Here is a 16306-nt window from a genome sequence, read left to right on the forward strand (position 1 = left end):
TGTAAACCTTAAAGGAAAAGTTTAGTTTGAAATAATGAAAGTACCTGCTGTAAATGTATTGTGCATCAAAATACTTTGTCATCCCTATACTTGAATTTCTGCACCAACAAGCTACTGTACATCTTAAAGGGTCCCCCATTAAAGGGTAAGTCCAGCTCACAAAACAAACCTGTGTTCACATGCGGTAAATTATAGTGACTTTGGCGGGGGAGTTTGGTCCCTTTTAGGAAACTGAAAAGGTGAAGTTTCTTCTCCTTCCTGAAAATGTAAAACTGATGCTTTTGTGGGATGATTTTTATATTTTGGAGGGAGTGGTAGGTGAGGAGTGTCTTGGTTTTGCGCTAGTGTTTAAACCCTGGTGCAGTGATCACTGACACCACTGATTTAAGCATGCAGTCAGGTGGGCTTCAGAACAGGAGTTAAAAATAAGAATTTGTGTCACTTCCGAGGAAAGACCATTGCCGGTCAGTTTACTAAGATAGAAATCGTAAAAGTGATGTAAAATTCAGAGCAAGCCATAATCACTGGTGATACCTCAGGTACCTGTAAGTATGTTGTAAGTAACATTTCTAATTTTCTGCTATTCTGATTTCATATGAAGGGGGTTTTTAAACAAATGATTTCTTTTGTATTGCTTCTGTCAGTCATCTGGCATTGACTCTGCCCAGGAGAAGTGGAAAGTTCGTGTCACTCTTTGAAATAAAAACCAAAACATAAAGATAGTTACGTGGTCAGAGTGTTCTGAAGTCCATCTGCTGTTTTGCAGTCAGGGTAATGTTGCTAAAATCATTCTCTAAAATGGCATGGATTTCACCCGGGTTTGATGGTGAAAGGGGAAGGCCTCATTCAGTGTGTCCTGTTGGCTGTGAAGGGCTCTTAGCTCCAGGTGAATCCTGATGAAGTAAACCTACTGAGTGCTTCCAGTGACCTAGTGGGAATTTAGTCCCTAATTTTTTTGTGTGCCTGCTCTGCTATTCAGAGAGGAAAGCTTTGCTGAACCTAAATCACTGTAACAGTGCTCTGCCCTGCTGCTGCTCGCCAAACGGCTTCTCTGTATGGCTAAATACGTGCTCAGCAGAGCTTGTCACAGGTATTGATAACATGCTGTCTTCCTCAGAGTGAGTTGGGAGGTCACAAAATAACTGAGGTATGATCGAATTACACAAGGACTGAGAGCAAAAGGGGGTAGGAAGCATGTTCTCAGCCAGAGGACGCAGCTGGCCAGAGCAGGAGTTTGCAGTAGGTTGGCAGTAGATGAAACTTACTTCAAGCATGACGATTCCAAATTCTGTCGTAACTTTCCATTGACTAAGCTTCAGCAATCTCATTAGTAGCAATATTTTATAAACATCCGAGAATAGTTGTTCTCCTCTTTAAATGACATGAAGATAAGGTCCACTTTGTGCCTCTTGTTTTGGCTTGGCTTTTACAAAAGTATTTGTAGTAACTGCTAAAAGAAGCCCTTGGAAAGGGGAGAGGAGTATTGTAAGATTTCCCTCTCCTTCCTTTTTTTGGAAGGGAGGAAGGGAAGAAAAGTAGAAGATGGGGAAATCCTGTATTTCCCCCTGCTCCAAGGAATCTTTTCTTGAACAAACGTTGATTTTTATTTTTTTTTTCCAGTGAATTTGTTGAGCAGTTTGTGTTACACGGCCAAGTTTTCTTTTTTTTGTAGAAATAAAGATTGTCTTTTTCTCTTTAAACAAGTGTAGCATGTAAAGCTATGATTCTCCAGGGGTTAAAATGTTTCAGAAAGATGTGTTATGTTTGTAATTTTTTATAAAATTTGTAATGGTTTCAATAAATGCCTTCTCAGTTCTCATTGTACAAATGCCATCAGAAATTAAATCTGAAAACCCATTCAAGAATTTTCAGTTAAAAGAGCAGGTAGGGGAACAGTTCTGCTGCTGGTAATGGGTTACTTTTACAGCATGTACAAGTAGAAGAATGGTGTGAAGAACTCCTAATCTTCCTTGCGATTAGCTGATGATTAATTATATAACCTTTAATATCTAAGAGGAAAGCAAAATCTCATGCCTGTGTGCTGTACATTAAAATAAAGGTTTAAACAAAATCCCACCACCAGATTGGAAAGACACATGATTCTCCAAGTCCTCACCTAAGGCCTAAGGGCTTAAGACTCTGCTGTGCCTACAGCGAGTGCTGGCTGTTGGAATGGTGGTAAGTCAGGACCAGGACTAAGTGACTGGAGGAGGTCAGCGGAAAGCACTGAGAACACAGCATTGCCAAGAAGTGGACCTGGCTTTCCTTGATCCTTTTGTACTTGTTGGCAGAGAATTTGGTGTATGTACTATCTTCACTGTAAACAAAGAAGATGGTAACAAACAGATACCTACCTCCTTACAGGGAAATAATGCAGCAAAGACTTCTGAGGCCCATGTAAGACAGCATGGCTGGGTGTTTAGTAGCAAGGATAGACTGCCAATGCACTGTGCAGGAGCTCCTGCAGCTGGAGTTATTAATTCCATATCCTTAGAATGGATGACAGCTGCCAGCAGCAGCAGGGTTGTGAAAATCATTCATTACCATGACTGTCCAGCCAGCTGAGGGGCTGTAAAATAATGTCCTTCTTTACTTGTATAATGCAGTCCTGATTAAACTAAAATTTAAAGATGTGAAAATGCAAAACTGCAAACCTCCTAATGAATGTTTTCGTTTTGTGTGAGAATGAGCGACGCTTTGCAAAGAGCAGAACTGTCACTGCTGTATAGCTATCCAAAGCTATGTTAAGTTGTTCAAGTAGAGGATGGCTAGGGTTTCTCAGCAGCCTAAGCTAAGGAGTAAGCTACATCTCAGCATCTTCCTTTGCTCCACGCATATCTTTGTAAGTAGTGTATTTGTTTCTTGCTCAGTGCATCCTCAATGGTAGGAGGACATTAAATCCCTACCTCCCTTTGTAAAAGAGTAGGCTACATGTGACCAAGCACAGCACACTTCACCCATCCATGCTGCACTGATGGCATGAGCTAAATTTCTCCATCCATTGTGTCCCAAAGTATCTTCTCTGTGAGGGTTTGCACTCACACATGCATTATGGCAAGTGGACAGATTTGCACTTTAGTATCAGGTAAAATCATAATGCAGTGTAAATATATTCCATAGCATAAGGAGTTTGAAAACATGCATGAATTAGCTGATCATGATGTTGGAGCTTGTCTTTCTGGAGCTAACCAACCCTGAATACACTAAGTTGGCCACAAAGAGAATTTTTAATGCAAACAACATGAAAGCTTAAGCTTGTTTCAGTAGGTTGAGCCTGTTCCAGTGAACATCCAATGTACATAGAAGAATTTGTCATAAAAAAAAAACCAACTGGATTGTTGAGAGAGCTTTCACACACTGCAATAGAAGTGCAGAAAGGTGCTGGCTGTGCCACTCAGCTACAGCTGCCTTGGCTGAAATGGCCATGGGCTGGAAGCTGCACTAGGTGAGCTTTTAAGGTGGTGGGAACATGCAGATTATATTCCTCTAGCAAGGACCCTTGGCAAGGTATGAGGAAGCAACTATTTACGACAACGATCCTTTTATACCCATGTTGAGAACACTTAATTGTTGTGCCTCAGTGGTCAGAAGTTACGGTATTTAAGCAAAAAATTGTGCTGTGCCAAAAAGCCGTATATTGAGCATATCAAAAGGAATCAACTGTGTGATGGAATGATGAGGCTGGTTGTGGAAGGATCTGATTCTACACATGGCTTGGATACAGCTTTCTTGTTTAATCTCAAAAAAAGGAAATGTCATCTTTGTGTCTGCACTTAGGAATTAGAGGTTAAAGTACCTTTTTGGAGTGTTGGGATGTTAATAATTTAATTATTTCAGGATGTTTTCATAACCTTGTAAAGTGAGGGCCATAGAAAGGCAATGGGTTATTTGATAATAATTGTTCAGATGATGCTTAACTTGGGTTTTTTTCATAGAATCATAGAATAGTAAGGGTTGGAAAGGACCTTAAGATCATCTAGTTCCAACCCCCCTGCCATCGGCAGGGACACCTCGCACTAAACCATGTCACCCAAGGCTCTGTCCAACCTGGCCTTGAACACTGCCAGGGATGGAGCATCCACAACCTCTCTGGGCAACCTATTCCAGTGCTTCACCACCCTCACTGTAAAGAACTTCTTCCTTATATCTAATCTAAACTTCCCCTGTTTAAGTTTGAAGCCATTACCCCTTGTCCTACCACTACAGTCCCTGATGAAGAGTCCCTCCCCAGCATCCTCATAGACCCCCTTCAGACACTGGAAGGCTGCTATGAGGTCACCACGCAGCCTTCTCTTCTCCAGGCTGAACAGCCCCAACTCTCTCAGCCTGTCTTCATATGGGAGGTGCTCCAGCCCTCTTATCATCCTCGTGGCCCTCCTCTGGACTCGCTCCAACAGCTCCATGTCCTTTTTATGTTGAGGACACCAGAACTGTACGCAGTACTCCAAGTGAGGTCTCACAAGAGCAGAGTAGAGGGGCAGGATCACCTCCTTTGACCTGCTGGTCACGCTTCTTTTGATGCAGCCCAGGATGCGGTTGGCTTTCTGGGCTGCAAGCGCACACTGCCGGCTCATGTTAAGCTTCTCATCAACCAACACCCCCAAGTCCTTCTCCACAGGGCTGCTCTGAATCTCTTCTCTGCCCAACCTGAGAAGAGATTAACCACCTATTACTACTGCTTCAAGGAGCATTCTGCCTCCCATGATGCCAGGTTGATGTATTTTTGAAGGGGCAAAAAGGTGATGATGTTTAGGCAAACTGCAGTCCTACATCAAACTGCAGTTTATCCTTCTGACTTACATGAACCTTGTGTCATATGACTTCCTTGGTGTAAAAACCTTTTTTCCTAATGATTTTTTGAAAAGAACAATTATTGTTTACAATACAGGAAATTTTGAAGTTTGAGCAGTATAGAGAAAGCAATCTGTTTTTTTTTTTTTCCTGCAGGTTTATTTTTGACCTAACTAGGACTATTTGTTTAGAATCTATGATTCTATGCCTTTCGTACTGTTTATGTGAGAAAAGCCCTATTTCAAACTTCTTTTCCTCTCCATTCCTTCACTTCATACCACCTCATAAATCTCCCGAAAGGATCTGAAACTCACTCAGGGTAGACAGCTACCAAAGCTTTGAAAACATTTATTGGAAATTACATGAAAAATATAGTCCAATATGTTGTATGATTTGAATACAAAGCAAGTGTTACCAGGAATGGGAAATATCAGAGAATTTCTGGGGTTCAAATTAAGTTAGAAGAAACAAGGACACTCATCTATTTTGGATTTCAACATAGTTGGATACTAGTTTCTTGTACAAATTCAATCAGTGTTTTCAAACAATATACAGTTTCAGCTGAATTACTTGCACAGATTAAAGGTGCTAATAATTTGCAGCGTCCCTGCTTGGCCAAGTAGATGGAATTTGTGAGAGGTCAAACACTTGTGATTATTGAGTTGTTACCGTATGTCTGTTGTAGATTGAGGAACCTAATTTAGACAGCTGTGTCATTTCAAATCTTGGCTACGTTTTGTAAAGTGCCGTGGAAGCCTTTTGGATCAAAGGTGCTTTGTTTTAATAGTACAGTGAGGGAATACCCCTGATGTGAAATGAGCTTTCCATTTTGACTTCACTCAATCCTCATCCCCCCAAAGAAACTCTCTGACTGCATCATGTTATATAATTCATCTGTCAATTCTGTCAAAAAGGAGAGCTTGTGTTACTTGGAGGGCCTTCATGCCAATTCCAAAATGAAAAGCAATGTACACTGCCAGTACAGCAATTGCCTGCAGACTTACTGAATTTCTTTCTTCACTCCCACTCACCACCAAAACCAGCTCAGAAAAAAAAATCCCCCAAAAGGCTTGTTAGAAGTCAGCAGAACTGCAAGTGATAAAACACTGAAATTTTTTCCTGGGGGGAAAAAAAAAGAAGCAAAATTATATATTAAACATTATCAATGGTCTATCTAATGTATAGAGCCAGCCTCAGTGAACTGTTAAATGTGTAGGCAGAGGGATCCACAGAGAGGTGTACGTTGTGTTAGTTTAAGCCCACATACCCCAGTACCCCACCATGTTGTCTTTATCTTGCTCTACAGGTTGATCCCGTGGAGACAGCCAACACAGCCCTCCTCTCTTTCAGCCCCTCTAGTATAGAGTGTTAACTCTATGCTGTGACAAAAGTAAATAGGCTATTAAAAGGATATTTATTAGCTGGCAGGATCCATCTATTTAACTAATGGTTTCCATCCATTTGTGCAGGATGCATCAACTCAAAATTCCCAGTTCCAGAGCAGCGGGGAATCTGAGATGCAGTATTTGCCCCCCCGTGGGTTTTTACAGTTATATCATTTTCCAACTTAGGAATTATTAGGGAGTAAATGCAAAGAAAGGGAAGGAAGCCTCCACTCCAGAAGAGTGTTTGAAAGGGATGTTCAAAGAAACAAGACATAGCAAGTGGAGGAAAAACCTCAGGAAAATACAAAGACAGTGTGAAGCATGTTATGGAAGAAAGAAAGAAAAGAAGCTATTAGATAAGAAGAATCAAAAAGTACTAGGCAAAGTTAGGAGGAAATCAGAGCAGAGAAATGGACAAAGGAAAAATTACATGCCACGAATATGGGCAAAAAGTGTTAAACTTGCATCAATGTATGGGGCTCATCAGCCAATTATGTGATTTCTGTCAGCTGTAGTTAGTGATAATAATGGGGATGTAAAAGGTGGACAAAGTATGACGGGGAAAGAAAGAGGATAAAATAAGCACTGGTGTTTGTCTCTTAATTTTATCTGTTTTCTCTGTGTTGGCTCTTTAGGAATCCCGCCTGCCTGCCAAGAGAGAAACCATTTTGATTTTGCATAGTTGCAGCCATATGGGGGAAAAGAGATAGAGTATCCTCCCTGAAAAAATTTGTTTTTTCTCTAATGTAAGATAAGATATTTTGGGCACACCGTGCTGTTTGCATGGAAATATTACAGTTGAGGAGTTAAATGGCAGAAACAGAAATGGAACAATAAGCTTGAGGAAAGTAGTCTGGTTGGCAGCTTATTGGAGGTTTTGGTTAGTAGTTATAACAATCCAAAAGCTTCTAGTACCACAAGCGTCTTTCTTTTCTTTTCGGTTTATTTGTGATGAGAGAAGAATGACAGTAAAGATCCAATTTTAAATTTCCAACATGCTTATATTTTTTTCTCCTGCGTTTGGAATGGTGATTCATTAAGTGACACCGAAGCAGGCTTGCCACTGGGAGAACGGCACACTGCAGCTCTTGCTATCTGTTGGACAAAGGCTCCAAGCTATAATTTGCATAGGAACTCTTATGCAAAATGCCACAAATAAATAACACAATGTGGGGGTGGCTGAGAGCAAGAAGTCACCACAGTCCAAACTTCCCAGAGCTAGAGGAGAAGTCTGGCTGAACAATCCTTCATTTAAACAAGGGAGGGAATACTTCTCATACTGGGGCAGCCTGCCAGGAACCGTAGGAATCAGTTTATTATTGCTAGATTGATCTAAAATGAGGATAAAAAAATCACAGAGCATAGTTGTTCCAAGCACCATAGGTGGCTTGTATGTCTTGATGCTGTCAAATGGCCTGGAATATGGAACCAGAAAGGTAGCTGTTGTGTTGGTCAGGAGCTTCCAACCCCAGACCTGCTTTTCAGATCCTTCCACAAGCCTCCTTCCAGATGCTTCTGTCTAACTGGCAGACGAAGAAGTTGCAAAGTTCGCTGAAGAATTAGAGCCTTAAGCCTATTCTTTACATCCACCTGATCTGCCCATAAAAATTTTAGTAAATAGCTGTGTGTGAACAGGGCTTGGACAATCTAAAGCATTCATGGACCGAAGTATGTACTCCAAAGAACAGAGGTGTGACCATCGCATATGAGGGTGTACACATGCCAGCCTGAAGTTACCTGATAAAGAAACTAGTGCAAGGAGGATGCTACGTTATAGGACTCAGCGCAGATGAAGAATCTCAGGAAGGTCTGAGCCCATGGTGAAGCCCAAACCACTTTTGAGAGTCGTTCCCTTACAATCAACATGTAAGTGCTTTATTCAAAGCAAATCAGCTATCTCTGCTGGCTTACACTTGCAGTTTCACTTGCAGCACAGATTTAATCTGTGTGTTAAAAATCCCCCAAACAATAGCAATGGTAGGATTGCCCCATAAATATCAAAAAGTAAGGACATGCTATGGCTGGCACAGCAATATTGTCCTCACCACACTATGCATTCCCAAAACTGGCTTTCAAGTGAACAGCATAGCTAACTGTACTTTTACATCTGGCATCAAGTCTGTGGGAGGTTTCCTGAAACATTTACTCAGATCATCTAAGACATAGTGTATGGTGGTGTCTTCATTTTTAATTTTAGTTTTCAACCATTATTCTACTGATAAAGAAAGAAACCAGCAGGAGGAGATGTGTTAGTTAACACACAAGGTTGTGTTAGTTTAACAAACAGGCAGAAACATGTAAGAACAGCCAGTATTCAACCACCTTTCTCCAGCCAGGCAGTGGGATCATAGTAATTGGGGAATGACTTAGGTAACTATTACACCATTTGTCACCAGTAGTGTCCCTGTGTGACCCCACAGGACAAATTAGCGATAGAAAATCCTCCTTTCATTTGCAGGTGCCTACATCCAAAATTTAAACCTGTGATGCCTTTCACAGCTGCAATCTAACCATTGAGACTTCTGAATTCCCCACATGGCTAAATTCCCCATGTCATGCATGCACGCTGAGCTTTGCAAGAGCTGACTGTGTTCCTTCACCTGGAGTCCGTCCTGCATGGTGGGCACTCTATGAACATATCTGTGAGACCTCGCATAGCAGGAAAACAAACTAAAACGACAAAGAGGGATGACTGCTGATAGCCTGAGCCCATGCCTGAGACATGCAGTGGCAGGGTTATGTCTCTCTTATTTCCTGATTTAGAACACGGATTTGAACCTCAACATCTCATGTCTCAAGACAGCACCAGAGTGACTTCTCCTTCTCCTGTTTTTACACTTCCTGAATGATTTTTGAAGCAGGTCTGCCCCAGCAAGCTTGAGAGTCATTCCCTTATAATCAACATTTAAGTGCTTTATTCAAAGCAAACCAGCTATCTCAAAGAAAAAGAAACAAACTGTTGATTGAGAAGCCAGAAAGCCAAACACAAATATTTTCCATACCTTGTATACAAAACAGTGCAGTTTATGGGAAGGCTTTGGTTTAACCAGAACTCCCCAGCAGTGTAAACAGAGTGACAAAGTGGATTTATTTTGACTGAGGTATCAGCTAGTGATATCTGAGACATATGAGATATCTGCAATGGGAATCATTCTTAGCATAGCTATGCTAATTGCTAACCTCAGGTGCTTGGCTCAAAGGGTGGCTTTCTTCTACTATTTGTTTGAACAATTTACACAGTATTGCAGGATTTTTCTTATATATCCACAGTGTCGTGCTGGACATGTACGACATATGGGCTTTTAATATATAAATATATATATATTTACTGAAAATATTAAATTATTTTAGCTGCTGTGGCATGTTTTATCTGTTAAGCTACTACTTGCTTTTGTGAAAACTCTCTGCTTCCAGAGTATCTTACTGGGAGATTGAAAAAGCAAATCATAAAAATTAATAAACTTCTCAATCACTACTGCATGTATTGCAGTGTCAAATGCAAAAACAGTTGCAGACAATTTGGGATTTAATTAAACATACATAAAAAATACATTTAATTAAACATCAGCCAAATTTCTGTCCCTGTATAAACAGACTACCAGGTTAGATGGTAAAATAATATTTGTCATGTAATTTTGGTATGGCCTCTGTTCTGCTGAATCTGGGATTGTATGTTCATGGCAGTTTATCAGCCCAATTAGATTGTCCACAACCAGGCCAAGTCTTCTGTCCTCGCCTGTGTCCATGGTGTGGATTTACTGGGGTGAATCCACTGAAGTGCCACAAAGATGATTCAGGCACTGGGGAACATCTTGCATATGAGGAGAGGCTGGAGGATCTGGGACTGTTCAGCGTGGAGAAGAGAGGGCTCAGGGAGATCTTATCCACTGTGTAAAAATAAGTACCTGATTGGAGGGAATGAAGAAGGGGGAGCCAGTCTTCTCAGTGGCGTGCAGTGACAGGGTGAGAGGCAATTGTCACAAGTTAAAAAACATTAAATTCAAGCTGAACACAACCCCCCATAGTTTTTTACTCTGAGGATGATGAAACACTGGCGCAGGTTGTCTAGAGAGTTTTTGCAGTCTCCCTCCTTGGAGACAGTCAAAAGCCATATGAGCAATCAGCTCTAAGTGTCCCTGCTTGAGCAAGGGGGTTGGAGCAGATGATTTCCAGAGGTCTCTTCCAACCTCAGCCATACTGTGATTCTGTCATAGTACCCTTGTACATGAGACTGCTGAATGGAAACGTGCCAGTACCAAACAGTGCAACTTGCCCATGTTTAATAAAAAGTACGACATGGCCACGCAGCTATGGCAGAGCTAAAGTCAGGCCCCAGAACTTGCTAGGAGTGTATTCTCCAAGACTGGCATGATACACTCCTTCTTGCCTTTGATGGAGGTCCAAGATCTCTACTAGTACAAACCATCCGCACAAGGACAATTGTTCAGAATGTCCAAAATAAGTTGCTCCCAGCAACTGCAACATGAATGTGGCCAAGGTGTGGCGCAGCAAGGCTGAGCTCTGATGAGGGTCTGGAAGCAAGTTTGGTTTGATGGGTCCTCTGAAAACAGAGGAGTATCCTGCTTCTGCTGTGAACATCTGAGTCGTACCCTGGGCACTAACGTGAATGGAAGGGGTTCTGGAGGAATCATCTTCATTCGAAGGTAGTTTGCATTTTGTCATTCTCAGAAGGGAAGCGTAATGTAAGAATGACATATAAGCAGAGCGAATGGGTGAGGAAACCATCAGTGGTATGGAGAGGTCTGCTCTAAGTCCTGACAGCAGTTTCATACTTCTACTCTATTGGTATTACTACCACTGGTAAGAAAGTTTATTTGCTGCCTTCCCACCTCACCCAGAAAGCAGTGACTTTACCATATCAGTGTTTCAAATGAAGCAGATACCAATACAAAGCATCTTGGTCTGGGCTTCCTTTAGCTTGGATGATTTTCACGCCCTGGCGTGTTACACTGTAGTCTGAGGGTTGCTTGAAATGCATGAGGGCAAATGAGTGAAGCTCAGCAGACACTGTTAGTGAGTGTTCTCTTTTTGACCATTTTCTCATCATTGACTTGTGAAGGACATTTTTTGAAAGTCATGAAACTGTAGGTAGCTCTAAACCAGTGACGCAGAGACCTCTGCTTCCCCCACAAGTGCCCAAAAGCTGACCGTGTTTGTTCCGTGGAGCTGCTCAGGAAACTGTTGAAGGAGTCCCACTCAGGTTACAGTTGTCTGTGAACGGCATCCTGAGCAAAGGTATGGTGGGAGGCAGCACAGTGTCCCTGCTGCTCTCTAAAAAGCCACAATAAAGGAGATACTGCCCTCACCAGCAAAGGGTTTTGAAAAATATGGTCACCATGTGCCCTTACCTACAGCCACTCTGTCAAAGAACAGACCAACGTTCACCATTTTCTTTTAAAAGAAGCCTGGAAAGTTCATGTCTTTTTTCTGGGGAATGGTTGGACTTCATGATCTTAAAGGTCTTTTCCAACCCAGTTGATTCTATGATTCTGTGATTCCGTGTAGTAATTTATAGGCGTGGCCATTCAGCCAGGGAGTGACAGACAGGTACTGAAACCCATCCTTATGCTCCGTGTTCCTTCACATCCACATTTCCTGCACAAAGCCGTGTGTTTTCCTAACTAGAAACCAGTAAGAGATGCATTGCTTCCTTCACTCACAGCAACTTCATCATTATTCAAAGCCAGGCTGGAGCAACCTGGTCTAGAGGAAGGTGTCCCTGCCTGTGGCAGGGAGTTAGAACTAGATGATCTTTAAGGTCCTTTCCAATGCAAACCAGTCTATGATTCTATGACTGATGTCAGACAGAGTGTGTCATGAGATGATTGCTCCAAAGGAAATATGTACCTGTGGGCTCTCAGCCTCCTGTTCTGAGATGTTTTTATGGCTTGACAGATGTAACATTTTATGCAGTAACTGATGAATGTATGTGCGTTTTTAGGGGGCAGAAACCCAAAATCCAAGCGTGGCTCTTTCCTAGGCTGTGGGTTCCTTTCTCCTGCTTCTCTCTAATCTAACAAAACCTGATTTCCTTCCTGCATAGGGGCCCAGATCCCATAGGGATTGTACAGCCTCCTGCCCAGCCTCCCTTCCGCTTCTAATTACTTAGGACACATTTGGAGATGGAAGTTTTAGTATAATTAGGCAGAAGTGGGAATATTGTTATTGTGTGGTACGAGTGTATTGCTGCTGTCTGTGTCTTTGCAAAGAAGTTACCACAGCCAGGTTTTGCAAGGAGACCATTCCCAGAGATTTTCTCAGAATGTGTCTGATAAATCACACAGTCATGACTAGGGAGATAGACTGAAAACATTGATACACATTTTGTGCTTGGTTTGCATTTAAGATTTGAGAATGCTTGTGTCAGTGAGGGTCTTAGCTTTCCACGTTTGCTGGTTTGAGGTAGAAGCAAAGCTCTGTTCCTCCAGGATCTTTGAAATTGAGCTAAATGGTGCCACTGAGTTTGAAGCTTCTAGGTGAGAAGCAAGCTAAAAGAGGGGGTTTTAAATCATTATTATTTCCATTTTGGATTTAGGTGCATTGATTCAGGTGAGATTTAGTTGCAGACATTCAAAAACGTTCCGCTTGACTGATCCTTAAGAAGTGATAAATGCTCCATCCCTGGCAGTGTTCAAGGCCAGGTTGGACAGAGCTTTCGGCAACATGGTCTAGGATGAGACATCCCTGCCCATGGCACGGGGTTGGAACTAGATCATCTTAAGCTCCTTTCTAATCCAAACCATTCTATGATTCCATGATTTAGCCGCTAGTTTCTATCCCACATATATATGTGAGATAAGATACGGTATCTTATTTTTTCCTCATATTTAAAAAACATCTTAAGTTTTGAAGGTAACCCGTTGGTTAGGGGACAGCAGTAGCACAAGATGAATTCACTTTTAAAAATCCCTTGCCTGAAGCTTTCCCAGCCACATCCTTCTGCATCCCTCACACTGGGCAGATAAAATGCGAATTTTGATACCACAACAATTGGTTACTGTGCAAGAGGCTGTTCCCCAGAAGGACTAAAGAGTGAGGAGTGGACTCAGGCCCAGCGTTATTTTTAGTTGTATTCACCAAGCCAGCTATCAGTCAAAAAGTTTTCAACTGCCAGCTGTGGGCCAAACCAGGACTGGGGTGAAGGAAGGTTTGGGAGCATCTTGAAGGCATCACAGATGATCAGTAGCTGTTTTTAGACTGGGCCATGTGATTTGTAATATTCCATTTGTTAATTGTTGTGCTGGCTTAAACCCCAAACTTCGTATTTTCCCCAAGGAAAGAAGCTGACATTAAATAATGAAAATCATCACTGAGGTCCAACTAAGCTGAAAATATCCATTAAAGTGATGATAAAAACTTCAGTGTTGAGTTCAGGGAAAGCAAAGCAAAATATCTGCATTTGGCATGGCCTCACTTATTCTCCTGTTTTAAAGGGCTCAGTGGAGGAAAAAAAAAAAAAATCCAAAAGAAAAGAGAAATTAAAGGCAGAAAACATATAGATTATCATATGTTCTATTCTGCCAGTGCAGGACTGAGTTCTTTAATACTTATTTAAGTCTTTCAGTCCCTAAGGAGCATGATTTATAGGTTTTCTGCTGATCAACAGGAGATAGGCACGGTTAAAGACTACAGCTACTTACGTACTGTGGTTCATGCTTTTGGCTCCAGCAGTCCCCTTCTCAGCCCTTGGGGTATTGTTGAAATGGCAGACATCACAGTTTCTCTGCCCTATTTCCTGATTTAATTTTACTCCAAAGAATGGTGACCTTAAATTTGCACTTTTTTCTGCTTATGGCTTAGCTCTCTCTTACTATGAGGACAGACATGAGTCAAAGTTTTGTTCCAGAGGAAAGGTGTGATACACTTTTACCAAAACTTGCAATGAAGCAGAAGCTGGCATTCAGCTCCCATCATGATTAGCAGGGTATAGAGCCCAAACAAAACAGGATTCTAGTGTGGTTTATGCACTTTTTAAAATTAAAAGCTGTATTTTGCGGCTCTGAAGTTCTGAAAATATGTCCTTGGGCATATCTGTGCAATTCCTCTGACAAAACTGGATGTAAGCTCTTTTCTTGCTCTTTCACTGGAAACCTTCATTTCTGGGCTCAGATATTTGTCACAACATGTGAAGGGCTGGCATCCTGAGCGCAATGAGATCATACACCCATTTCCTATTAGTGTCACTATCTACTGATCCTTTGCTGTAGGATTATCTACGGATCCAGGCTTTCTTCTGAGCTGGGCTAAAGGAGGTCACTGTTTTGGAGAGAATGCTCATGTGTTGTCTTTTAATTTGCTTTCCTGAGCTTTGTTTGTTAGATATATAAGAGAAGGGGTAATCAATGATGTGACAGTGGAAAAGTATGATATTCTGCAGATTATAAAAGTGTCTTGAACATATGCTATTATATTAATGGATGCAATTTTACTTTTGAAACTCACTTGAAATTAACTACACAAGTTGTAAGATTTTATCTAGGGATTGTTAACTGTCCAAAATTCTTTTTAAACTCGGTTCTTTATTATCATTTGGCAGAGATATTTCTTGTATAATCCAACAAATATTGCAATCGCTTTATTGCTAAATAGATATGCTGAAGAAAGCATGTGCTTAACCTCACAATATTTAACACTTAGTCTTTATTAACATTAACTAGTAAAGGTCTCTAAACTGTACTTGGAAGACATCTCCAAAACCAGTTACTAAATCAGAAGGTTATTCAGAAAAGATGTCCATAGAATGAATCATAGGATGATTTGTGCTGGAAGGGACCTTAAAGCTCATCTAGTTCCAACTCCCCTTGCCATAGGCAGGGACACCTTCCACTAGACCAGGTTGCTCCAAGCCCCGTCCAACCTGGCCTTGAACACTGCCAGGGATGGGGCAGCCACAGCTTCTCTGGGCAACCTGTGCCACCCTCACAGTGAAGAATTTCTTCCATACATCTATTCAACAGAAACAGTGGGAAAACAAGGTAGATGTCTTGAAGAGACTGGGATAATCTTAAGGATGTCTTTTTTAAAAAATATCTGAAATATTTTCTCTATCTGATGTATAGGTGAAACAGAGGAAGTGCAAAGTTGAAATAAAAACTACACATATGTTTAAAACAGAATATACCAGCAACTTATAATTCAATATATAAAGATGTATATACAACCAAACATATAAATATATTTGGATATAAAAGGGAGCTTATAAGAAGATGGGGTGCACAGAGAAAAGTCAAGTTGTAATGGTCACAGCTTGCGATGAGGAAAGTTCTCTCTGGACATACGGAACAAATTTTCGCCATGAGGATGGACAAGCACTGGAATAGGGCACCCAGAGGGGCTGTGGAATCTTCTGCCTTGAACATTTTGAAAACTCAGCTGGAGAAGGCCCTCAGCAACCTGACCTCACTCAGAAGTTAGCTGTGCTTTGAGCAAGAAGTTAAACAGTCGATATTCCAAGGTCCCTTCCAAACTCAGTTACTCTATGATCTTGTGCTGGTTTTGCAAAAACTTACATAAAAAACAATTCACATTTCATCTTTGCATTCCACAAGTCCTTGTAAAGCCTTTTTTCTGAGACCATATTAGAGCTAATTTAAACTTGTATATACATGTTGCAAACCTCTACTGTATGGTTAGGGTGCAATGGAAAGTGCTGCAAACCAGAAAGCCTGAACTGGCTTGGTATACATTAATTTTTCAGTAATTTTCTGATATATATGATGGTAAACTGAAATCACTGTTCTCCAAAAGAAGTGAATTATCTGCAACTGCCAAGCTGGAATTTGAACTCTCACCTTCAGAATGTGATATCCACAAATGAACACACTGGCTCTCGTACGCTCACTTGTCCACAGCTGGCAGGCAGGAACTGGTTGTCTTGTGCCAGTCCAAACTGGGAGAGAAGGATACACCTCATTTTGGGCATATCTTTCTTATTACTTTTTCTGTATTCCTTTTTTTTTTTTTCCCCCTACTGAAAAAAATGGAAATTAAACTCAAGAGAGCTACCAAAGTTATTTTAGAGACGTTACCCCTTCTTTCCATTTACTTCTCTGAGCTCTTAATGGAAACCTCCAGCTTTAATGAGTTTTTTCTTCTTTAGGCAAAATGCT

Source organism: Strigops habroptila, chromosome 1, assembly GCF_004027225.2.
Source record: "Strigops habroptila isolate Jane chromosome 1, bStrHab1.2.pri, whole genome shotgun sequence".
NCBI lineage: Eukaryota > Metazoa > Chordata > Aves > Psittaciformes > Psittacidae > Strigops > Strigops habroptila.